Consider the following 27,161-nt stretch of genomic DNA (forward strand, 5'->3'; position numbering starts at 1 on the left):
CATCAGCCATCATGTCTACTTTTCCCAATCCAATGCCACCTTTTCTATGTGGACATTGGATTGGTTGTGTCCATTGCACCTCTATGTCAAGAGGAGGCTCAGATTCCACATGGATGCTGGATGCAATCCTCCCACTTTCAGTTGTAATCACTCAAGGCTCCATGGTGTGGTGGTTGTCCTTCTTCAACTCCATCTTAGCTGAGTGTGGTGAGCCCAATAAATCAGATTGTAGGTGCTGGAGTCTGTTGAGGCTCAGGACCTGGCTATCACATTTTGAGTTATACTTTTTCTGATGGTAAAGTAATTGTGCATTTGTAGGAAATTTGGATAACAGAAAAATACAAAGAAAAAAACAAAATCCATTACCTTAGCATTTTGACAGTTATTCATTCTCCTCCTCCTATAGATAAATACTTTTTGGGTATAGAAAATAGGAACCAAACTGCATAAAGGTGTGAGTCCTGCCACTTTTACTTTTAAAAACAGCTGCAGTATTCTATCAACTGGGTTACAATATCTTCCGCTTCCTGAAAAGAGCCCCTCGCTTCTGCTCTCACTGCCTTGTGCACACCCCACTTCTAAAGGCCTCAGACAAGGCAGGCTGTGAATGCCCAGCAGCAGCTCCCGAGGTCCTCAGCACTTCTGCAGCTGCGCAAGCACGGAATGTATTTTACTGTACTTTTTGCTCATCTGATGGGCAAAAATGACATTGATTTTAATTTGCATTTTAATTACTAATGACCTTGTGTTTTGTAACTATTCACTGGTAATTTTATTTTTGTGTGTGGCTTGCCTGGACTTTGAACTTACTCATACTTTCATTTTAATATTCACCTTTTTCTAATTGACTGTCAGCAAGTAACTTTCTCTAATTAGTTACTGCCTTTTAGAGTTGTGTTTTCACTCATTTCTGACACAGATGTCAGTTTTTATGTCGCCTGTTTGGGTTTTGTTTCTACTCCTGATTTCCTCTCCACCCTTATAAGATCTGCACCCACCTCTCTTATAACTGTCATTGCTGTTTTAATAACAAAAAAAAAAAAAAAATCCTAAAACCCATGCAGAATTAAATTTTAATGTATGCTGTGAGGTAAGAAAAGAATTCTTTCCCAAAGAGCTAACCCAGTTGTTCCAGGACAACCTGCCATCTTCCCTCATCCCCTCCTGGTCGTACCAGCACCTTTTCCCCTGTCCATCCTCACCTTCTATCCCGAACTCCTGTAACTTTATAAGATATTTTAACCTGGTAGCACTGTCCTTCCCAAACACTTCCCGGTCATTCTCACCCCTCCTTTCCTTCTGGATGAGCACAGCATCTTTGTAGGATACCTTTCTCCACAATCCTTTGGTATTTTGGGTGAGATTGCAATGATTGCCTGGGGAGCACCTCACATAGTTACTATTTCTTCTTTACATTTTTTAACGAGTCAAGAGGCCCAGAGCCTCCCACCCAGGCTCATCCCACCCGACCTCGCCACAGGCACTGACGCCCCTCAGCATCTCCAGGGCTCTCTGGGTTCCTCCTGAGTTTCCACAGCAACCCCCGGAAGGGCCCTGCTCGTGCCACCGTCCTTCCCAGACCAGCCTTCCAGAAAACCATCTACGTTAATGGGAATCTGAAGCTCAGCTGTACAGTGGTCTACGTCAAAAACCCAAACCTCGACCGTGACTCTTTCGGAGCACTGTTTTCTTTGTAGAATGCCAGGATTGATGCTACCAGCACATTTTCTGGTTCTCAACAAAAAATGCTTCCCTCTTACCTGGAGCAGCACCTGATTTAGAGGCCACGGGTATTTTAAAGGCCTCATCTTTAAACATGTCCTTATTTTTCCCATTCTTATTGGGAATTCCAGGAACAATAAACATCCTAGAATGAAAGACTTTCCACGCCCATCCCAGCTGCTGCAGGTTTAAAGGCACCAAGGGGCGGGGGGACGGGACCACCCGGGACAGGACTGACAGGGTGGGAAGGAGGCACGGGGGCTTGGCGGGCTCCGCAGGGGGCTCGGCGGGCTCCGCAGGGGACTCAGGGGCTCCATGAGGGGCTCAGGGGCTCCGCGGGGGGCTCCGCGGGGGACTCAGGGGCTCCACAGGGGGCTCGGCAGGCTCCGCGGGGGTCTCGGGGGTCTCCGCGGGGGGTTCAGGGCTCCGCGGGGCCTGGGGCCACGGGGTGCAGGTGCTCGCCTCCCCCACGGAGGAAGGCGGCCCCGCCCGTGCCCACTCACTTGAGGGCGCTGAGGTCGAACTCGTAGGCGTTGTCCCAGAAGAGCACCTTGCTGGGTAGTCCCTGTCGGCTCGGCGCTGCAGGGCACCAGGTGCAGCGCGGCCATGGTGGGCCAGATGACCCCGTCCTCCTTGAGCCACCGTCCCGGGCGAACAGGATGGACTCGATCATGAACTCAAACTGTGGAGACAGTGAAGACCGGCGTGAGAGCGCTGCTCACACACCCCAGGACCAGATGCTGTCACCACTGGCCTTGGGTTTTAACTGTTAAAGTAAATTTGGTTTGGGTTGCTCAGGATTCTCCCAGCGCAGGGGCAGCCTCACGTGGCATCTGAGCAGGCCCCCTTCCCTGGACGCCTTCCTCTTCCTCCCTGGTCCCCTGGGCCCACCCAAGTCCACTACAGTGTGGGGAGGGGTCTCCTAAAGCACACAGGGGCTCCCCCCTCCCCGCTGTGGGAACGCCCGGGGCCCTTTGGCAGCTTCTCTGTGAGCTCGGGATGCCCACGACCTCGGTGTGGCACTCCTGGCTGCCCCCTCGCTAGGACGGTGCCAGCAACACAGAGAGCGGCTCTGCAGGTGTGGGGCCCCCGCAGGGACCCGGGCCCAGCTCGGGAGGGCCACGCTGAGAGGGGAGGGCCATGCTGGGGAGGGCCACGCTGAGAGGGGAGGGCCACACTGAGTGGGGAGGGCCACGCTGGGGAGGGCCATGCTCAGAAGGCCACACTGAGTGGGGAGGGCCACGCTGAGAGGGGAGGGCCATGCTGGGGAGGGCCACGCTGGGGGGGCCACACTGGGGAGGGTCACACTGGGGAGGGCCACGCTCAGAGGGCCACACTGACAGGGGAGGGCCACACTGAGAGGGCCACGCTGAGTGGGGAGGGCCACACTGGGGAGGGCCATGCTCAGAAGGCCACACTTAGTGGGGAGGGCCACGCTCAGAGGGCCACACTGAGTGGGGAGGGCCACGCTGAGGAGGGCCACGCTCAGAAGGCCAGCACTTGGTATAAAGCTGTCGTCCCTTCTCACGATACAGACACAAAATAAAGTCAAATTTTGTGAGATTTTACACGTGTGTGTGTCCTTGCAATGGGACAATGGAGACAGTGTGAGCAGACATATGCAGCGTGTGTGTTCTCCCATTCTGCTGAGCACTGGCAGAATCCTGGGGCCCAAGTGGGCACAGCTGAGTGTCGGGCGCCGGCAGCTCTGCTGAATCGCAGAGATGACGAGGGCGCCCTAGGAAACAGGTCCAAGAGCCCCGTGCCCTTCCCTCCGTGTTGCTACCCATGTCAGCCAACCCCCATGCACAGTGCACAGGACAGGCAGCTGGGCAGCCCGTGGCCCCTCACCCCTCAGTGAGCTAAGGGCGGGAGTGTCCGTGGATGGTGAGATACAATCAGTCGAGTTAGCTTTGTGTTCTGCTAAGAACAAAATAAGTACGCATGTACAAACAACGAAATAGAAACCGAGCAAATTTCAGAGGTTCCACATTCACTTTAAATGTTCTTATATTTGCATTTTAAGCTGGCATTGCACAATATAAAGATGAATGGTAAAACTCACATCAACCATTTACGGTTTTATTTTTTTTTTTACTTAGAACAGCATTAATTAGCAAATAAAAAGTACCATGACAAGTTGAGAGATGGCAGAAGAAAAGTCTAGAAAGTGCCTTTTTCCCACTTTCTGAGAGACTTTGCCCTTTCATTCTGCGATGAGCCCACCCCGTCTGCAGCTGCCTCTCCCCTGCAGGGCCGTGGTCTGGCGAAGAGGATGCCTGAGGGGGGGCCCTGGGGCTCATGGAGCTCCCGGAGGGCACCTCTCACAGGAGAGGACCCGGGGGGGGCCGCCAGGATGTGGGTCGGAAACAGCAGGGGTGTTGTTGCTTTCAGATAGCTTCAAACAGGGTTTTTAAAATTTGAAGTATATCATTCATACATGAGCATACAAGTGTATAGTGAAAGCTGTGAACTTATAAAACAAAAACGCATAACTTCATCCAGGGCTCCCATGCATCACCCACACCACACCTTGCATTGTTGTGAAATATTTGTTACCTACTATGAAAGAGCATCATCAACATATTACTACTAACTATAGTCCATATTTTACTTTGGTGTATTTTCCTCCAACCCATCTAATTATTAACATCCTGTATCAAGCAGGTTTTATTATAGAAGTAATACATGTTCAGTGTGGAAATTTTAGAAAATGGAGAAAAGCACCAAAAAAATAAGAATCACTGATAAACCCAGGACCCAGAGAGAACCACTATTATTCTGGGATTTACCACCAAGTATTTCTTTTCAGGCATAGACACAAATGTACACACACAGGAAAAGTATATACGTGTAATTTTTATTTTTATTCTTTATCACCCTAGTATAAAAGTGACCTTCTTTGGTCTATGGTCTATGAATTTTATTAGCTCCATCACCCCAGAAATGTCATGCTGCCCCTTTGCAATCACCCCCCCCCCCCCCCCAGGGAAAGCACTCATCCATTCTTGGTCCCTAAACCTTCACCTTTTCAAGAATGTTATCTAAATGTAGCCTTTTGAGACGGAATTCTTTTATTCAGCAAGAGGCTCTGAGATCATCCAAGCTGTTTGCTTCTTTTTATTGCTGAGCAGTATTCCAGGGTGTGGCTGACTCCCAGCTCATTTATCCGTGCACACTGGGCTTGTTTCCAGTTTTGGCAATTACAAATAGAGCTGCTATAAACATTCATGTACAGGTAGCCACGTGATCACATAAGCTTGAATTTCCCTGGGATAAACGCTCAGGAGTGGTGAGTGTGTGCATGACTTTATCAGAAACTGCCACGCGTTTCCCAGTGGCTGCATCATTCCATGATCCCATCAGCAATGAATGTTTTAGCTGCTCCTCACCCCTGCCAGCACTTGGTCTTGACAGCAGTTCTGAAAACCTGAGCCATTCCAGTAGGCATGTGACAGTACCTCACTGTGGTTTTGAGCTGCATTGCCTGGTGGCTAACAATGCTGAGCATCCTTTCACGGGCTTATCTGCCACCTGGATATCCACTTGTGTTGAGAGCCTGTTTAACAATGAGCCAGTTTCCAGTGAGCTTGCTTGCTCTCTTCCTACTGAGTCTTGAGATTTCTTTGTATTTTCTGATAGTCCTTTATCAGATATGTGATCCCCCCCCACCAATCTTCACCTGTCTTTTTGTGATATTAACAGCATCTTTCACAAAGCAGACATTTCAGGGAAACGGACTTTGGCCCAGTGGTTAGGGCCTCTGTCTACCATATGGGAGGTCCGCGGTTCAAACCCCGGGCCTCCTTGACCCGTGTGGAGCTGGCCCATGCGCAGTGCTAATGCGCGCAAGGAGTGCCGTGCCACGCAAGGGTGTCCCCCACGTGGGGAAGCCCCACGCGCAAGGAGTGCGCCCATGAGGAAAGCCGCCCAGCGTGAAAGAAAGTGCAGCGTGCCGAGGAATGGCGCCGCCCACACTTCCCGTGCCGCTGACGACAACAGAAGCGGATAAAAGAAAACAAGACGCAGCAAATAGACACCAAGAACAGACAACCAGGGGAGGGGGGGAAATTAAATAAATAAATAAATCTTTAAAAAAAAAAAAAAGCAGACATTTCAAATTTTAATGAAGTCCTATTTACCTACTGAGGGATGAAACGGGGTCCCTGTTATGGGACGAGCGGGGTCCCTGTTGCGGGATGAGTGGGGTCCCGTTGTGGGATGAGAGGGGTCCCTGGCGTGGGGAAGAAAGCCTCGTACGGCCGCTGAGGCTTCCCTTGGGGGCTCCGAAGGCGTGGAAGGCGCACGACCCAGGAAGAAGTCACGGAGACAGGCTGATGGCACAAGTCTGGTTTATTGCAGAAGGGGATGCAGATTTATAGGATTGGGGAGTGGTGTGGCGGGTTCTGATTGGCTAGGGCAAATGCTGTTTCCATATAAGGCAATGTTCTGGCATTGGGCTAGTGATTGGCCAGTAGAGTATGTGCTAACTCTTGATAGGCTGACACTGTTACTAAGCTGATAGGTGGTTGTAAGCTGTTGCTGGGCAAACAGCGTACTAAGAGATTAGGTTTAAGGGAGGGGGGAGGGGAAGTGAGAGCTGGGCTAGGCGGGAGATAGGAAGGGGGAGGGCGGTGCCGGCTAGCCGTTAGCAGCAAAGGCCTAGTCAGGCGTGGTCACCTTGTCTAGGCCCAGTGGGCAGAGGCGGTGTCACCTCTTGCCGCACTGTTTGCCACTGAGGCAAGCCGGGTGCCCCTCCTCCCACACCTACTCTTTCCTTATGAACTGTGCTTTTGGAGTCATGTCTAAAAAATCTTTGCCTAGTCCTAGATAACGGAAATTTTCTTCTAAAATGGTATAGTTTTAACACTTTATACACATAGATGTATGAAATATTTTGAATTAATTTTTTATAAGGTATGAGGTTTATATTTGGATTTATTTTGCATATGGGTTGCCAATAGTGCCAATGTTATCTGTTGAATACCCTTTTGTACCTTTGTTAAAAAGCAACTAGTCATTATCTGCATGGACCAATCTCTCCATTCTGTTTATTGACTTACATGTATATCCCTTCACCAACAGTACACTTTCTTGATTACTGCTTTACATGAAGTTTAAAATCTATAGTGTAACTCCCCCAAGTTTATTCTTCTTTTAAGATATTGTATCAGCTATTTCTAGTTCCTTTACTTTCCACATACATTTTTGAATTAGCTTGTCTATATCCACAAAAAATTGCCCTGCTGGGATTTTGATGGGAATTGCATTATATCTATATCAGGAGTAATACATCTTCACTAGATTGAGATTCCCAATCCATTTACTTAAGTAGTCTGTGATTTCTTTCATTAGCACTTTTAGTTTCAGCATACAAAATGCATGTTTTGTTAGATTTTTTCTTCTTTAGGAGGTACCAGGGATTGAACCTGGGACCCTGTACATACGAAGCAGGCACTCAACCACTGAACTATACCTGCGCTGCTGTTCTGTTAGATTTATACTTACATATTATTTCCTTTTATTATATACACAATATAATATATACTACACATAACATATACAGATAAGACGATTTCTGTACATTACCCTTGCATTCTGTGACTGTGCTAAACTCAGGTATTAGTTCTTTGGGATTTTCTATACAGACAGTTGTGCTGCTGTCTGTGAATATGAAGCTTTCCTTCTTTGTTTCAATCTCCACTCCTTTCACTTATGATTTCCAGCACAAGGCTGAACAGGAGAGGAAGAGTGGCCTTCCTTGCCTTGTTCCCCATCTGTAGCAGTTTGATATTATTGATGAAGTCCAAAAAGAAATAATGGATTATGTTTGTAAACTGATCATTTCCTCTGGGCATATAAGATTATATTGGATTCAGAGGTCTACTTGATTAAGTAATTAGGTAAACCTCTGTGCAAGTAGGATGTTGAGTCCCCGCCCCTTGGTGGGTGAGGACTCACAGATAAAAGACAGGGCAAAGGACAAAGTTGGGGGACTTTTAATGTTGGGAGTTTTGATATTGGAATTTGATGCTCAAGTCTTAAGCTGGGGCCCCAAGGAAAGAGACAGGGCCATTTGCCTGATAGTCTACAGCTGACCTTGTGGAGAGAGGCAAAGCCTAGAGGGCCTCATAGTCTACAGCTGACCTTGTGGAGAAAACAGAGGAGCTGAGCCCAGAGGAACCCAGTAAGCCTGAACCCTGGCAGACATGAGCAGACATCTTGCTCCAACACGTGGCAATAGACTTTGGTGAGGGGAAGTAACTTATGCTTTATGGCCTGGTATCTATCTGTAAGCTCCAGCCCCAAATAAATACCCTTTATAAAAACCAACCAATTTCTGGTATTTTGCATCAGCACCCCTTTGGCTGACTAATACAGAATTTGGCACCACACCACACCATAGTGGAACACTTGTTACAGATTATGAGATGATATCATCAGGCTATTACCAGGTCCATAGCATACATTTAGCAGACTTTTTCCATACTCTCTTATTTTCAACACAGGACATCTTTGACATAGATGCATGAACATTACATTATTACTGTTAACCACAGTACATAGGTCACCCCAGCTGTATTTTTCCCACATTCCCAACACCCTGCAACAGTGATGTACATTTGCTCTAGCTCACAAAGGACACTCTTGCATCTGTACCATCAATCACAATTCTCATCCACCTCTTGGTATACTGTACTATTCAGTTCCTAGATTATTCTCTAGCATTCTGTCAACTGGCATTTACATACCTAGACTACCATTTTCAGCCACATCCCCATTTATAAACCAGCTGTTACTCACTATAATATATTACCACCCACTCTATACATTTCCACACTGTTACAGTAAAGTTAATTAAAACTTCTATACACATTAAACATCAGTAGACCATCTCAGTTCTCCTATTTCCTTTAAGAATCCACCATCTACCACCAGGTCTTAAAGATATTTTCCTACATTTTCTTCTAGAAGCTTTATGGTTCTTGCTTTTATATTTAGGTTTTTTTTTTTTCCTCATTTTCAGTTTTTGTATAAGGTGTGAGATAGGGTCCTCTTTCCTTCTTTTGGCTATGGATATCCAGTTCTCTCAGCACCATTTGTTGAATGGACTGTTCTCCATGAGCTGGGTGGGCCCACCCATTTTTGACAGGCTTGTAAAAAATCACTTGACCCTAGATGTGAGGGTCTGTTTCTGAACCAACAATTTGGTTCCACTGGTCTATGTGTCTTGTGTTTATGCCAATACCATGCTGTTTTTACCATTGTAGCTAGGTAATATGATTTAAAATCTGGAAGTAGGGGGGCTCTTTCATGGTCCCTAAAGGAACGGCAACAATCCCCCAAGTGCAACGGCAAGGACCAAGAAAGAAGGAAGGTCCAACAATGAGCCCTTGATGCTGGTGACTATGCTTGTAGGCCTGTGCACCTGAGATAAGAACGGGGCCTGGAGCTGCGGGGTGCCTGGGAGTTGCCTCCCAGAGACTCCTCTGGGAGCCTCTGTGTTGCTCAGGTGTGGCTGGTCTCAAGGCCAAGCTCGGCGTGTAGATGTGTTGCCTACCCCCCGCCAAGCATTGGACATGGCTCCCGGGGATGGGCCTCCCTGGTGCCAAGGGATTACTGCCAAGTGCCAGCTGATGATGTGGCTAGAAAATGACCTTGAATAAAGGGGTCAACTAGGACCAGCAGAATATCTCGGTCTGCATGTAATACTAGGAGTTAAAAATGCTTTTTGACCTGAATGGAAGGGGGAAATGGAAAGGACAAATGAGTTTATGTGGCTATGGGTCTCCAGAAGAGCTGGGAGGTTATCAGAGGGGTTGCCCTTGTGCACGCCTCAGCAGAGTCCCAGAGACAGATGGAGTGGATACAGCCCCCAGGTGTTGGTTCTTCTGGAGGCTGCAGAGACCCACAGGCACAGGATGGAGTTCAGTGCCATGTCAGTTGGCCCTACTTTGGAGTTAGTGTTTCTGTGTGGTAGAGCTGGACTCAGATGGAATCTTTGTTCACAAGCCTCTCCTGTTACTTTTACTGGAGCTGTGTTTGGTGCTGGGGTTTGGTGTGTGCCCAGGGGACCTAGATCTCTGGACTGACCGTGTGGTAGCCAGGCCCTGGGCCTCAACAGACTTGCAACTCCTACACTCTGGTGTTTTGGACTTACCCCACTCAGCTTACATGGAGGTGGAGAGGGTCAACCACCACACCATGGAGCCAAGAGTGCCTACAACTGAAGGCAGGAGAGTTGCGTCCAGCATCCATGGGAATCTAGGCCCCCTCTTGATATAGATGTGGAGTGGACACAAACATTCTAGGGTCCAGAGGATGGAGGAATGGAGTGTGAATTGGAGTGGACTTACTGATGTTCTGTTCATGAACTATTGTGATTGGTAGTCGAAAAAGGTGTAGCATTGGTGTGGAGAGGGTGGCCATGGTGGCTGCTGGGGGTGGGGAGTGGAAGAGATGTGATGTGGGTGCATTTTTGGGGGTTGGAGTTGTCCTGGGTGGTGCTGCAGGGACAGTTGCTGGGCATTGTGTGTCTTCTCATGGTCCGCTGGGTGGACTGTGGGAGGGTGTGGGCTGTGGTGTGGGCCATTGGCCATGGGGTGCAGCGGTGCTCAGGGATGTGTTCGCCAGGTGCAGTGGGTGTCTCATTATGATGGAGGAGGTTGTTGTTGTGAGGAGGGGGGTAAGGGGGGTATATGGGGACCTCATATATTTTTAATGTAACATTGGGGAAATAAAGACAAAAAAATCTGGAAGTGAGAGTACTTCAACTTCGTATTTCCTTTTTAAGATGTTTCTCACTATTCATGACCCTTTACTCTTCCAAATAAATTGGATAGTCTTGATTTCCATTTATTTAAAAAAATCCTGATGGAATTTTAATCAGGATTTCACTGAAGTTGTATATCAATTTGAGTAGAATTGGCATTGTAATATTTAGTCTTCCAATCTGTGAGCATGGAATGTTCTTCCAATTACTAAGGTCTTTTTAAATATCTTTTAACAATGAGTTGTAGTTTTCTGAATACAAGTGCTTTACATCATTGGTTAAGTTTATTCCTAAATATCTGGGTTTTATCTGTCAGATTTTATTTTCACCACTCTTTTGACACTTCAAGTTACTTTTATTGGTATAATCTTCATTTCCAGACTCTCTTCCAAGCCTCTCTCTTGTTTTTTCTTTTCGGGCTGTAGCACACCCTTTAGTATTTCCTGCAGATTTGGTCTCCTGGTTATAAATTCTCTCGGTTTCTGTTTATCTGTAAATAGTCTACATTCACCCTCATTTTTGAAAGACAGTCTTGCTGGATATAAGATTCTTGGCTGGCAGTTCTTCTCTTGCAGTATCTTAAATGTATCATACCACTATTGTCTTGTCTCCTTGGTTTCTGATGAGAAATTGGCGCTTAATCATATTGGGTATACCTTATATGTTATGCACTGCTTTTATCTTGCAGCTCTCAGAATTCTGTGTTTGGCATTTGACATTCTGATTAGTATGTGTCTCAGAGTTGGTCTATTCAGATTTATTTGGAAGGGAGTATGTTATGCTTCTTGGACATGGATATTCATGTCCTTCAACAGGGTTGGGAAATTTTCTACCATTATTTCTTCAAATATTCCTTCTGTCCCTTTTCCCTTCTCCTTCTGGGACACCCATGACACATATGTTTGCACGTCACTTACTGTCATTTAGCTCCCTAAGACCTTGTTCAATTTTTTCCATTCTTTTCTTCATTTATTCTTTTGTATGTTCACTTTTAAGGCCATTTCTTCAAGCTCACCAGTCCTTTCTTCTGCCTCCTTAAACTTATTATATGATTCCAGTGTATTTTTTTTTTAATTTCTCTCCCCTTCCCCCCTCCAGCCCCAGTTGTCTGTTCTCTGTGTCTATTTGCTGCGTGTTCTTCTTTGTCCACTTCTGTTGTTGTCAGCGGCATGGAAATCTGTGTCTCTTTTTGTTGTGTCATCTTGCTGCACCAGCTCTCCATGTGTGTGGCACCATCCTGAGTAGGCTGTACTTCCTTTTGCACTGGGCGGCTCTCCTTATGGGGCACACTCCTTGAGTGTGGGGCTCCCCTATGCGGGGGACACCCTTGCGTGGCATGACACTCCTTGTGTGCATCAGCACTGCGCATGGGCCAGCTGCACACAGGTCAAGGAGGCCCACAGTTTGAACCGCTGACCTCCCATGTGGTAGCGGACACCCTAACCACTGGTCCAAGTCCACTTCCCTACCAGTGTATTTTTAATTTCATTTATTGTACCTTTCATTCTCATATGATCTGATATTTTTCTATGTATGCTTTCAAATTCTTTTTTGTGCTCATCCAATGTCTTAATACCCTTAGTCTCTTTAGCATCTCATTGAATTTGTTAAGGAGATTTGTTTGAACATCTTTGATTAGTTGTCTCAACTCCTTAATGTCATCTGCAAGTATATCTTGTTCCTTTACCTGGGCCATAGCTTCCTGTTTCTTGGTGTAGACTGTCATTTTTTGTGGGTGTGTTGGCATCTGGTTTACTAGAGTATTTATTCTGGGCACAGTTTCTCTCTTTAATTTAGGGCTTTCTTGCCCTTTCTCCCTTGCTGGTTGTATAGTAGGAACAGAGGATGTAGTTGGTGCTGTAAGCTGTGGAGGCTCAGGCTGCTCTCATTGCCCAAGGGACCAATGAAGCCATCTCTCAACTTTTTCCTTTGCCCGGGGTAGGGACAGAGTCACAGCTGTGTGGAATAATCCAAGTCATGCAGGCCTAGACTGTTGTTGCCCAGAGAGACTGAATGAGGCTTCCTGCCCCTGTCTCCCCTGCCTGGGGTGGGGATGGAGCTGCAGGGGTGAGCAGCAATCTATGCAGTGTGGGTTCCAGATGACTGCAGTTGCCCCAGTAGACTTCCGATTTTCAGTCTGTGCCAGACAAAGGTACCTGCAGTTACCTGGATGGGCTGGTGCAGGTCCTGCAACTTCCTCCCTGACAAGAGGTAGGGCTGAAGCCTAGGCTAGGGCTGCAGGCTGGTCTGGGTGAAAGAAACTGGTCCTTACTGTCATTGTGATTTCTGTCAGCCAGGCTTCGCCTCAAGCTAGGGACAGAGTCACTGTGGCAGCTACCAGCCTCTTTCTGACTTGAACAGGTCCAAGCTTTAGCTGCTCTTGTGGTTATACTTTAGCCTGCTGAACTTAATAATCAGTATCTGATTATTAGTCTCTTCCTCCCCCATTTTTGGGAAGTGGAGCTTCTATTTCGAGTCACAGAATAGCTCCCAAGTTAACTTGTGCCACAAGTGGAGGATGGGCTCTGCTCACGAATCTTCTCTGCAGATGGGCAGTCTCCTCCTTCCAGTCCTTCAGAGATGTTGCAGGATGTTCTTCTGGTCTCCTGGAGGCCCCCAAACAGGTGCTTTAGGTAGCTCTGGGTGGTTACTAACTGCCTGCAGGACAAGCTGCTCCTTACTCTGCTGTCATCTTGCTGGATGTTGGATTCCTTTTTTATTTTTTTCTCTTAATACCCATTTGGAGTTTATTTTAGCATACAGTGTAAAGAAGGATCTAACTAATTACTCCAAAATAATCATTGTTTCGACACCACTTTTGAAGGATTATACATCTTTTCCTCCTGTCTGGAAATCTCTCCTCCTCACTCATTAAATGCAAATGTCTGAGGGTTTATTTCTAGATTTTCTGTTCTGCCTCACTGTCTGATTTAGTACTGCATGTTGGCAGTGGAGCAGGAAGAAGAGCCAGGAAGGACTTGGGGACCTGTGAGGAGAGCAGATGGAGGGAATGCTGAAGAGTGGGGGTGCTCCCGGAGAAGGGGAGCAGGTCCAGGGGAAGGACGTGGGGAGAGGAAACTGCCCACTGCCACCTCAGGGATCCTGCTCTCAGCATGCAAACGCAGCAAAGAAGCCTGATACTGCCCCAGCAGGTCCCTGCTCCCAGGAGCCCAGATCACATCTTGTCCTCCTGCCCCCTGCATATTCCCCTGCTCTGCCGCCTCAACTCCACTCACCCTTCACACAGCTACCTGCCCAATGCCCCAGGTAAGCCACCTCCCTGCAGGACCTCTGCCCTGTGCAGTGTCAGGACCAGAGAAGAACTCTCCACCTGCATGCCTAACACATATCACAAACAACCTGCTTAAGACGGAACGCTTGACATCCAGCCACCCCACAGCTCACCATCCTGCTCCCTTTCTCTCACACCTAGACCCAGTCCACCAGCAAATCCTCCCCAGACCTGGCCCTTCCTCTGCTTTGCCCCAGACTACACCACCATCTCATCTCACCTTCACTCCAACCTGCCTGGTCTCCCTGGCTCCCTCATCATACTCCGAATCATCCTTCTCAACAGTCCACCAAATCACCTGCCAAGGGCTTTCCACCTACCTGAAACGAAACCAGAGGCCCCGACCCAGCCCACGAGCCCACAGATGAACCCCCACAAACAGCCGCGTCCCCAGGCCTCTGCACGTGCTGTTGTGACCCCAGGTTGGGTCCTCTGACCTGCACTGGCGAGAGCCACAGGCCTCCCTCCACCCCGCGACTGCTTTCCCTCTTTCTCAGCCGAGCACTACACTGTTAGTTAGCAGGCCTGCTGACCAGCTGCTTGACTGCTCTAGAATGTGAGTGCCAGGGAGGCAGGGCCTGTCCCTGTTTTTTTCATGGCTATGCCCAGCAGAATAATGTCTAGCATACACTAAGTGCTCAAAAACCACCTGGAAAACAAATGAATGAAAAGTCAATCTACCCAGCTACCTAAGCCAGTTCCCCGACCCCCAGGCTCACATCCCCTTCCCCTGGGCCACTCCCCCAGGCCAGCCCCAGGATGTCTCCCTCTAAGGAGACTGAGTGGCCTGGCCCTGCCCACCCATGCCCACTGGCATCCAGGTCCTCCCAACATAATCCGATCATATACTCCATCATCTAAGTCCTGGAGGGCTTCTTGGCTGCATGCCAGGCAAGTGCCAAGTCCCGGGGACATAGCACTCCCCACGGGTTGCCCCTTGCCCACCTCACCAAACACCCTCCTTCCCCCCACCCAGCCCAGGAACAGGCCTGTCCCTCTGCAGCCAGGCTCACTGCCTGCCTAATGGACCCCGTCCCCACTGCCAGCTCCAGGGGTGCCCAACAGGTAATTCTGGAGGGGACACGGCGTGCCCACTGACACCAGCCTTTTGCTCCCCTGCTGTCCTGGGAGCCCACAGTATCACCAATCAACCTAGGCCCATCATGGGCACTTTGTCTTGAAACAGAACTTCAACATGGCTGAAGGTCCACTGTCATTTGCTACCATTTCCCCCATCTTAACAATCTACTAGAAGCTATCTGCTCAATATGTAAATGGGCTCTCTGCTGGAAACAGCTGCCCTGTTCCTCTCACCTTCATCCAGATATTAACTTTCTGGACTTCAGATGAGGGTGTTTCACTAAAAACCTCATGTCCCAAGACGCCAAGCCGAGGAGAGGTTACAGACGGAGCTCACAGGGGCACACAAACATCTGTATGGGCAGAGCCCGGCCACTGTCCGCATCCATGCGGGGTAAAGAAACACTCAAAGGAGGGCCAAGCCATAAAGCTGGCCTCACAAACGGTGGTCTAGGCTTTCTAGGAGGAGAGGTGCCCAGACTGTGGGGAGGACAAAGCCTGCTTCGCTCAGAAACAGCCTGCGCAGGCACACCCAGGAATGACATTCAGGGTTTCTCAAAGGAAAACTATTTTACATAAATCACTCATGAAAAAGTCACCTCAACTCTGATTTAGATTTCCCATAAAGGCACTTTTTTCCACTCAGTTAAAAATTCAAGACACTAAATGCAGTGTTCACACAAGAAATTCACTACATTTCATCTTAGGAAAAAAAATAAAGTTAGTAATGATTTGTGAAGATCTCTGAGATACTCATGTTTAGAAACCAAGTGAAATCCAGCCCTCTACGGGCTCCTTACACCACCTCCACAGCCCCCCACACTCCTCCCCCCACCCCGGGCCCTTCCCCCCAGCCCTTCTCCCCCCACCTTGGCCCCCACCCCGCGCGCCCCCCAGGCCCTTACCAGCAGGCAGGTGCCCATCCACTCTGACACCAGCACGTCCACCTTCTCGAGCAGCACCACATCCTCCACCTTCTGCTGGAACACGGTGATGGTGTCGGCGAAGCCGTTCTGCACGACCAGCCGCCCCGTGTGCTGGGCCATCTCGCTGGCCTCCACGGCGTACACCTGCACGCGGGCAGAGGCACCCTCAGCCAGGCAGCGACCCCAGCTGCGACCCGGGCCTGCGTCAACTCAGGCAGCAGCACCAGAACAAGCACCGACGACACCTGGAAACCAGGAAAGATGTGGGCGGGGACAGCTCCTGGGAAGGCTCGTGCCATGGGAGCCACCTCTCCTCCCTCCTTCCCCCACAGTAGGAAGTCCACCTGACCCACGGCCTAATCGCCTCAGCCCGCCTGCCGGGGCTGCGTGAGGCTGGGGCCTGCTGGGAGCTTCCTGCCTGGGGGTGGCACCCCATCCAGCCACGCCAGAAAAGAGGTCGGGGGCCAGCGTGCTCCATGGAGTGTGGAGGCGGTCAGCACTCTGGGGCCTGGACGTGCTGACGCACAGCAGGGCAACTCCCACCCAGAGCGGCCGCCTGTGCCCTGTATTTAGCTGAAATAAACGTCTCATAGAGAACATCCCATCGTGGCCACCAGCCGGTCTGCTGCACGGATGCACAACTCCAAGGGTCCCAACAGGGAAGCACCAAGCTCAGAACCTTCCGAGGCAGCGCTCTGGCCCCTGCCCGCCCCGCTCCTACTCACTGCTTTTGGCTCTGTGTGATGTGCACAGAAGAGGTTGATAATCCCAGTGCCGCAGCCAACGTCCAAGATCACTTTATCTTTCAGGGATTCTTTACTCTGCAGGATAACGTTGCACTATTTAGTTGTGTGCAGCTGGTCTGCCAACATTTCCAAGTGAAGTTTCTAGAGAAAATGAGACATTTAGAATTATTGCCATTTGTCTAGAATGAAAGAGGTCCCACAACTTAACAAGAAAATCAACCCAATTTAAAAATGGGCAAAAGACTTGAATAGACAGTTTTCCGAAGAGGAGATACAAATAGCCAAAAGGCACATTGAAAGATGCTCAACATCACTAACTAAGAGGGAAATGCAGATCAAAACTAAAATGAAATGTCATTTCACGCCTTATAGAACAGCCATGACAAAGACAGAAAACTACAAGTGCTGGAGAGGCTGTGGAGAAAGGGGAATACCCCTTCACTGCAGGAGGGAATGCAGAAGGGTGACGCCTCTGCAGAGGACAGATTACTGCTCCTCAAGAAGCTGAAAACAGAACTGCTGTGTGATCCAGCAGTCCTGCTACTATGAATATATTCAGAAGAACTGGAGTCAGGGACGCAAACAGACATTTGCACACTGATGTTCATAGCAGCATCATTCCCAAGAGCTAAAAGACGGAAACAACCGAAGTGTCCAGTGAATGGATATACAAGATGTGGTGAACACACACGATGGAACATTGTTCAGCGGTAAGAAGAAATGAACCGGGGAAACACATGACAACATGGAAGAACCTTGAGGATATTATGTTGAGTGAAACAGGCCAGATACAAAAGGACGAATATTGCACAGTCACACTGCTATGAACTGAGTATGAGAAAACTTAGGGAGTTAAACAATAGTGTACAGGTTACTAGGAGACAGAGCACCGGTTGAGAAGGGGTAGCTGATTCTGGATAGAGTGTTTCATAAGGTTGACTGTAAATACGTGGGAATGGATGGAGTTGATGGCAGCACATTATGATGTTTATAACCGTGACTGTGGCTGAAAGGGGTAGTGTAGGGAGATTGTTTATTGAAAGACAGCTAGAGGATACTCTAGGTACTATATACCATAGTGATTTAGGTGGGGGATGAGGGTTATGGTTAATAATAAAAATACAAGAATATTCCTCTATTATATGGTGTTAAGAATATGGTAATACATGGAAAAATACAACTAATGTAACTTATAGCCTATAGTTAACAGCAATAATGTAATATTTTTGTAGCAAATGCTAAGAAGGTAAGGTATTAATGCTAAATGTAAAAAGAAAAAGAGTACGGGATTTAGTTTTAGGAGATGAATATGATCAAGCATTTTTTTCCCTTCATTAACAAGGAGATCCTGGTCATGTCATTTAGCAAATCTGTGCTCATTCGTGTGTCTTTCTGAATGTTGGATAAACAAATGAGTTTATTTTTAGAATTAAATAAGATAAATGTACCTGGACAGAATTTTCTAAAGTAATGTTACCATAATGTGTTAAGCTGTCTTTTTTCTGCTATTTTATTTTTTGAAGTTGAAATAAAGTTTATTACATTTAAAAAAACTATTATAGATTTTAGTAGGATTAAAGGGTATGGAACAGGGCTGCCAGAGGCGCAAGGAGGATGACTCCATGGGAAAGCGAGGAAGCTGTCTTGGGGGAATTTAAGTCAAGGAGTAGTTTGCTTTGTATTAAAGACAAAACAAAACAAAAAAAACAGATGGAAAAATACATCAGCAAAAAATAGAAATAAAAACAAAAATACATCAAGAGACATTAGGGAAAGTGGCCAGCGAGGAGCGAGGCAGAAGCTTCGGGACTCCCCGCAGCGTCTCCCTGTGCCGCCCAGAGCCTGGGACAGGCGTGGACGGGTGGGGGGGGCGGGCGACACCCTCCTGGCCACGTCCCCACCGTGTCCCCGCTCATGGCCGAGCCCCCAGAGTCCGCACACCCGGGCGGGAGGCCCCTTCTCACACAGGAACTTCCCGTTTGCTCGCGGGGCTGATAGACTAGTACAGGTCGGGGGTAGGCTAAGTAGGGGGTACCCCATGCTGCGGGGATGCGCGAGGCCCCAGCCACGCCCCAGGGAGGGGGCATCTAGGACAGGAGGACGAGCGCGCTGGGCCAGCGCTGCCCCTCCCCGGGAGGACACCAGCCTTCCGCCAAGGCCCAGGGGAGGTCAGAGCTGCCACCGAAGCTGCCCAGGCTCCAGCGCCGCGCACCGCACCCCCGCCCTTCCCCCCCCCCCCCACGCAGTGCAGCGCACGGCACGCCCACCCTTCCCCTTCCAGCGCAGTGTTCAGCACCCCGCCTTCCCGCCAGCACAGCGCACAGCACCCCTGCCCTTCCCCCCCACCCCACGCAGTGCAGCACACGGCACGCCCACCCTTCCCCTTCCAGCGCAGTGTTCAGCACCCCGCCTTCCCGCCAGCACAGCGCACAGCACCCCCGCCCTTCCCCCCCACCCCACGCAGTGCAGCGCACGGCACGCCCACCCTTCCCCTTCCAGCGCAGTGTTCAGCACCCCGCCTTCCCGCCAGCACAGCGCACAGCACCCCCGCCCTTCCCCCCACCCCACGCAGTGCAGCGCAAGGCACGCCCACCCTTCCCCCCACTTCCCTTCCCAGCGCAGTGCTTGGCACCCCCCACCATCCCCCCGGCAGAGCACACAGCACCCCCGCCCTTCCCCCCCCCAGCCCTGCTCTCTGGCACCACTCCTGCCCCCTCCCCCCCAGCACCCCTGGCCCAGTCCCCACTCCCCAGCACTCCAGCTGCGGAAGCGCAGCAGGCAGGGGTATCGCTCTGAGGGCAGGACAAACCAGCAGGTGGGAACAGAGCCAGGGCAGGTCACTCTGATCTGGACAGAGCCTTTAGTACTTGAAATACAGTATAATGTTTAACAGGCATAAAGGGAAAAAAGTAGGAGCTGAAAGAGGAGAGGAAAAAATGTACAGAGTGAGTTTGGGGCCAAGAGGGAGGACCGAACCCCTCCCCCCCAGAGCTGCGGGCAGAGGCCCATCCTGCGCCTGGCTAGCTCTGGTCAGACACCTCGCCGGCCACTTCTGCTGCAGACCTGCAGGGAAGCTCGGTGCCCGCTCCTGCGCAGGCCTGGAGGCTCAGACTCATGGCCTGGGTCCTCCTGCATCTGCCCAGGTCTGGGCTTGCCGCCCAGCTGAGGATCCTGAGGGCTCCAGGCCTGCACGGCCCAGTGAGGCAAGCCTGAGGGTCCAGGGCAGCTGAGATGAGCATGACGGTGATGGAGGCGCCCTCGGGCCACGCAGAAGGCTGGGCAGGAACCACAGCTGCTGGGAATGAGGAGGAGGAAAGCAATCCTGGAAAGATGTGGCTGGGGGGACGAACAGCTGGTGTTCCCGAGGTGGAGAGGCCAGCAAATCGCACAAAAAGTTTATTCAGAGAAGGAAAAGCCAGCTCTCCATAAAGGAAGGGTGTACCTTCCAGAAAACAATGCGTAACCAAACACACAGAACTTACTATCTTTGTTAAGTCACTGTTTTTCAAGGATGAAAAAAAGATTCCTCAGGCTCATGCAGGAAGCCCCTTTTAAGGGACAGAGGAGATCAGCTGGTGCTCATACTTCCCCATAGCACCTGAAGGCCAAAATGCCGAGGAAAACAAAGTAATCCAGGAATATCTTCCTAGTACATTGTCACTGAACATGAAATAACTAGAAATATAAGTCTAAATCAAACTTCTGGAGATGATAATGATGTCTCTATGGGATTAACAACAGATTAGACATTGTACGATAAAAGATCAGTGGACTTGAAAACATGCTATCCAAAATGAAAGAGAGAAAAATAAAAAAATTAGAGCATTAGTGAGCTGTGGGGCAAGGGGAACCTCAAGTGCCTAATACATGTATAACTGGAATCCACAAAGGAAAGAAAAGTAGAGAAATGTTTGATAAAATAAGGGCTGAAATTTTTCCCAATCTGATTAAAACTACAAAAGAAAGTTAACAAATCCCAAGCATAAGAAACATGACCAAAAAAAAAAAAAAAAAAACCAAAGTACATTAAAAAAAAATAGCTCAAACATGCAATGAAGAGAAATCCTTAAAAAAGCCTGAAAAAGGAGACAGATTAACACAGAGACACAGAGAAATTAAGGGCAGCACATTTCTGGTCCTAAATCATGCAAGCCAGGAGATCACAGAACAGTATCTCTAAAGTAATGAAATGGGGAAAAACTGTCAAGCTAGAATTCTATAACCAGCAAAAACATTTTTCAAAAACAAAGATTAAATACTTTTCAAGCAAACTGAAATGGAAAGAATTCATCACGAGCAAGTTGGGCACTACAAGAAATGTTAAAGGAAATCCTTTACAGAAAAAAATAAAGGAAAAGAAAGACACCAGATGGAGATTTGGATCCACATGAAGTGGTAAAGAACCAGAGAGGTGACTCCTGAGGAAACGGACTTTGTCTTGTTACTTCAACTTCTTTAAAAGGAAACTGTCTAAAGAAAACAGAACAACATACATGCTTATGAGTCTAAAAATGTCTGACAGTAATGGAACACAAGTTAGAAGGCAGAACAAGTTAAAGATGTAGACTCCAGTCTTCCAGCAAACACCAAGCAAGCAGAACAGAGTTATAGTTCATAACCAACAAAGGATACAAAAGCAAGACACAATTATCCTGCCTACAAGAAACCTACTTTTTTTTATCCCCCCTTGCAGCTTTTTGCGTGCTGACTGCTCTGTGTCCGTTCACTGCGCGCTCTTCTGTGTTTTCGCTTGTCTCCCTTTCTGTTGCGTCACCTTGCTGAGGCGGTGCTTGGGGGCGGGACGATACCCCGTGGCACCCAAGCCAGCGGCTCTCCACAGCGTGCGGGCGAGCCTGCCTTCAGGAGGAGACTCCGGGATGCGAACCCAGGGCCTCCCCAACTGACTGAGCCATAGCCACTTCCCAAACCTACTTTTATTAAGCCACAACTAGGTAAAAGCAAGAGGTTGAAAAAAGGCATACCATGTTAATACCAATCAAAAGAAAGCTGAAGTAGCTACATTAATTCCAGACGAAGCACATTTCAGTGCGAAGAGAATTCCCAGGGATAAAGACGGTCATTTCAAAATGATAGAGAGATCATCAAAAGGATATAACTCTGAATATGTTTGCACCTAATATCAGAGTTTCAAAATATACAAAGCAAAAACTGGTAGAAGTGCAGAGAGAAACACACAAATACACGATTATAGTAGAGATTTTGACAGCCTCCCCTCAATAATTGACAGGAATAGACCAAAAATTAGTAAGGCTAGAGAAGGCTTGAACAACACTATTGATCAACTTAATTTAACTGATATACAGAGAACAATTTGCCCAACCATTTACAATGGTAATAATAAACAAAATATTTAACAATACGTTTAGCAAGAAATGTAGGGGGCCTGAATAGCCAGACACATTATAAAAAGGAAAAGCAAACCCTCTTCTCCAGACTTTAGAGCATATTACCCAGCTATAGTGGTAAAAAGTCTGATACTGGCATAAAGACAAACATATAGACCAATGGAGCCAAATTTATGGTTCAGACACAGACCCTCACATGGTCAAGTGATTTCTGACTAGCCTGTCAAACACACAGAACTCGCATAGAACAGTCCATTCAACAAATGGTGCTGAAAGAACTGGATATCCACAGCCAAAGAAGGAAAGAGGACCCCTATCTCACACCTTATCCAAAAATTAATTCAAAATGGATAAAAAAGCCTAAAAACAAAAGGAAGAACTATAACTTCTAGAAGAAATTGTAGGAAAATATCTGTACACCCTGGTGGTAGATGGTGGATTTTTAAAGGAGACGAGAACTGAGATGGACTACTGACATTTAACGTATGTAGAAGCTTTAATTACCTTTACTGTAAAAGTGTAGAAATGTATGGAATGAATGGTAACACACAGTGAGTAACTGCTAGTTTATATATGGGGATGTGACTGAAAATGGTAGTCAAGGTATGTAAATGCCAATTGACAGAATGCTAGAGAATAATCTAGGAAATGAATAGCACAGTAAACCAAGAGGTGGATGAGAACTGTGGTTGATGGTACAGATGCAAGAGTGCCCTTTGTGAGCTAGAGCAGATGTACATCACTGTTGCAGGGTGTTGGGAATGTGGAGGAGCATGGGAAAAATACAGCTAAAGTGACCTATGGACTATGGTTAGGAGTGGTAATATAATATTCTTGCATCTATGCAAAAGATGTACTGTGTTGATACTGAGGCAGTATGGAAAATGTGAGCCAAATGTACACTATGGACGTGGTAACAATCAGATGATATTATCTTATCTGTAGCAAATGTTCCACCACACTGCGGTATGTTGATGGAAGGGTGTTGTTTGGGAATTCTGCACATTTGCATGATTGTTTTATAAGCTTGCAACTTCTGTCATAAAAAACATAATTAAAAAATAATAGGGTGGGTTGGGGGGGAAAAAGAAATATGGGGAAATGACATAAAAGAATATTTAAAAATGTACAAAAGGTGAAAAAATATATAAAAGATAATCAAAGCTCACTTAAAGATGGAAATAAAAATGGTAAGTACCATGTTCACCTTTAATTAAGATTGGAGATCTTTTTTTACACTGATTATTTATGGTAGGGAAATAAGCAATCTCATACATAATTGATAAGTCTATAATTGGTGAATCTTTCTGAAGGGCAAATTCACATTACCTACGAAAAGAAAAAGAAAAAAAATATATATATATATGCATACACCCTCTAATTTACCCTATGAAAATTCTAACCAAAATTTAACAAGATTTATATACAGATGATTTTCACTTCAACATTCTGTGTCATAATAAAAGATATTAATCGCTGTTCATCAGTATGGTTCTTATAAAATCAAGCATAACACTGTGCAGATATTACAAAGTATAGGTGCTGATATGGAAGAAACATCAAAATAATACATCTACAAGAAAAGACCAAAGTGAAAATCAGTGTGTGTGAGCTATTCCTTTTGTACAAATTTTTAAAAAATAAACAGATGTAGCTTATAAGCATAAACCTCGTTAAATGGTAGCTATCTTTGGAGTCAGAGCCTGGTAGAGCAAGGACTTTTCATACTTTTCATTATCTACCTTAACTTAAGGAGCTGAAAGTTATAACCATGTACATGCACAGTAATTTTTCTCTTTTAACATTTTACATTTTGAAATATGACATACATGAAAAGTACCTTAGAAAGTTCCTGTAGCATTTTTCAACTACAATTATATTGGAAATACCTGTATACCCAACACCAGAACACTGCCAACACCCCCAAACCTCCCACAACCCTCCTTCCTGATCACAGACCCCTCCCCACTAAAGAACCACTATCGTGATTTTTATGGGAACCACTGCCTTGCTTTCCTTTATAGTTTTATCACCTATGTATACATCCATAAACTTTTAACTTTACCTTCTGAAACATTATATAATTGAATCAAATACTACATATTCTTTAATGTCTTGCATCTTTCACTCTGCATTATGTTTTTAGGTTCATCCTGAAGTATTTGTTTTTACGTAGTTTAAAAAATGTCAACAGGGATATTACCCTAATACCAAAGCCAAACAAAGACACCACAAGAAGGGGTGGTGGATTTTGTCGAAAGCGTTTTTGTTTTGTTTTTCCCCTTTGCTCTATTACTTTGGTATATTATGTTGACTAGTTTTCTTATGCTGACCTAACCCTGCACTCATACTTGGTCATGGTGTACAACCTTTTAATACACTGTTGGATTTGGTTTGCTAGTATTCTATTTGAAATTTTGCATCCTTGATAATAAGGGATGTTGGTCTGTTGTTTTCTTCTCTTATTCAGAAAACTAGAAAAGAAAAGGAAATTAATTCTCAACATTATAAAGGGCATTTATTAAAAATGCACAGCTAACAACAAACTCAAGGATGAAAGACTGGACGCTTTCCTCCTAAGATCAGGAACACAATGAGGATGCCTGTCCTCACCATTTCTATTCAACACTGTACCAGAGTGTGGCAGTTTGAGATTACTTATGAATGTTTATAAACTGGTCTGTTCCTCTGGCCTGATACCCTCTGACCATACTAGATTCAGCTGAGATGCCTTTGATTAAATTATGTTAAGATTAGGACTTTGATTCAATCACTTCATTAGGGCAACTCAGTTTGAGTCCCCCCCCCCTTTGTTGGCTATCTAAATGTTCACTCAATCAAGGAGACACAGGAAATAGATACACAGAGTAAGAGAGACAGTTCTACAGATACAGAAGAGGCACTGGGAAGACAGATGCACCCTATGCCAGCCCACAGCTGAGATGAGAAGATGCTGGGCCCACAGAGCCTTAAGAGGGAAGAGGAAGGCTGAGCCCTCACAGACATCGCCCGCCATCTTGCTTCAACACGTGGCAACAGAGTTTGGTGAGGACGTAACTTGGACGTGGACTCTTTAGAGCCTGGTAACCGTAAGCTTCCACCCCAAGTAAATACCCTTTATAAAAGCCAACAGATTTTTGGTACTTTGCATTAGCACCACTTTGGATGACTAAAGCACTGAGGTTCTAGTCAGGGTAATTAGGCAAGGAAAAAAAATAAAATGCAGATTTCCAGAGTGGAAAGGAAGAAGTAAGTTATATTCATCAGCCGACGACATAATTGTGTATACAGAAAATCCTAAAGAACCCACTAAAAACTATTAAAGCTAATAAACAAGCATTAACAAGGCTACAAAATACAAAAAGCAATTGCAGGGAAGTGGATGTAGCTCAAATGACATCTACCATCTGGGCGGTCCAGGGTTCAACACCTAGGGCCTCCTGGTGAAGGCAAGCTGGCCCCCACGGAGTGCTGGCCTGCACAGTGAGCTGGCCCAAGCAGAGTGCTAGCCCGTGCAGGAGTGCCGCCCCGCGCAGCAAGCTGGCCTGAGCAGAGAGCTGGAGCAGCAAGATGACGCAACAAAATGAGACACAGACTGACAAAAAGAGACACAGCAGACCAGGGAGCTGAGGGGGCGCAAGAAATTAAGCACCTCTCCCCCATTCTCGAAGGTCCCAGGATCAGTTCCCAGTGCTGCCTAAAGAGAAGACAAGCAGACACAGAAGTACACAGAGTGAATGGACAGAGAGATCAGACAATGAGGTGGTGGGGGAGAGTGGGAATAAATAAATCTTTAAAAAAAAAATCAATTGCAGGGAGTGGATGTGGCTCAAGCAGTTGAGCGCCCACCTACTACATGGGAGGTCCTGGGTTCGGTTCCCAGTGCCTCCTGAAAAAAGAGAAACAAACAACAAGTAAAACAAGTGAAAATACCAACTCAAGAAAGCCAATGTGGCTCAGTGGTTGAGCACCAGCTTTCCACATATTAGTCCCGGGTTCAATCCCTAGCCTGGATGCCTCAAAAAAAAAAAAATCAATTACAAGGTTCATGTTCACCAAGATGGTGAGTGAGAGGCTCCAAGGTTCCATCCCCTCACAGAATCTTTGAAAACTAGCAGAACCATATTTCTCAGAGCTCTGGAAAACAGTTTTCACAGTCACTGCAACAAAGGCTTGCAGTAACTCGGTGAATGCCTCATCAAGAAAAATGCACTTTAAAAGAATAGAAAACCTCCCAGCACCACTGCTGGCCCTTCCTCCACCCCGTCCCCAGCTTGGTGCACAGCCAGCACGTGCTCTCACTGCAGGACTCTGGTGCAAGTTTCAGAGGGAACAGTGTAATCCTGCTACAGTGGCATGCATGCATGTCTGTACCTGTCTACCTGGTGGCTAACTAAAGAAGTCTCCGATCTGGTGTGCCAGAACCTGCCCTGCAGGCCAAAGCACAAATTGTAACAGCCTGGGGCAAAGAACTACCAGCTTTAAGACATGGAACAGAGCTCCCCAGACTAGAAGAAAGGCTAGTTCACAGGGAGAAGAGGGGACACTCAGATCCATGTAAACAGGAGAATTCCTAAGGCCATGAGCACATGCCCAGGACAAGACAAATGCTCAGAAAAACACTGAGGAGGACCCCAACTTAAAGAACTTTGAGCTGTTCTTAAGTTTCATTCTTAGGAAAGCTAAGCTCTGAAGGGGTCCATCAGTCAACATAGCTCCAATCAGCAAGGAATGTTAAAGAAAGGTGTTTTTTTGTTTATTTGTTTTTGTTAGTTCCTGACTTCATGAAAATCTGTTGTATTACCAGCTAGCTATAAATTTAAGGAACAGACATCTCAGATACAAAATTCCAGAGTTATCACATGAAAATTTTAAAATGTCCAATGTATAAGGAAAGATTACAAGGCATAAAAAGAAACTAGAAATGATGGCCAAACTAAATGAGCAAGAAAAAAATATCAAAAACCATCAATTAAGAACAGACTTTCCAAATACCAGATAAAGACTTTTAAAAATGGTTTTAAATATTCTTAAAGAGCTAAAGGAAAACACACATAAAGAACCAAAGGATATCAGGGAAACCATTTATGAGCAAAATGAAAATTTCAATAGAGAAGTTATAGAAGGAACAAAACACAAAAACTGGAATTGAAGATCACAATGACTGAAATAAAAAATTACCTATAGGGGTTTAACAGCATATTGGAGCTGGCAGAAAAAATAATCAGAAGATGATGATAAGACAACTGAAATTAT

At 46.8% G+C, this 27,161-nt stretch overlaps 1 pseudogene; it reads right to left on the bottom strand.

Annotated features, from left to right (window-relative positions):
* The window catches only part of LOC131278817 (protein arginine N-methyltransferase 2-like), an 87,639-nt pseudogene that overhangs the window by 17,953 nt on the left and 42,525 nt on the right, over window positions 1–27,161 (bottom strand).

Source organism: Dasypus novemcinctus, chromosome 6 (genome assembly GCF_030445035.2).
Source record: "Dasypus novemcinctus isolate mDasNov1 chromosome 6, mDasNov1.1.hap2, whole genome shotgun sequence".
Taxonomy (NCBI): Eukaryota; Metazoa; Chordata; class Mammalia; order Cingulata; family Dasypodidae; genus Dasypus; species Dasypus novemcinctus.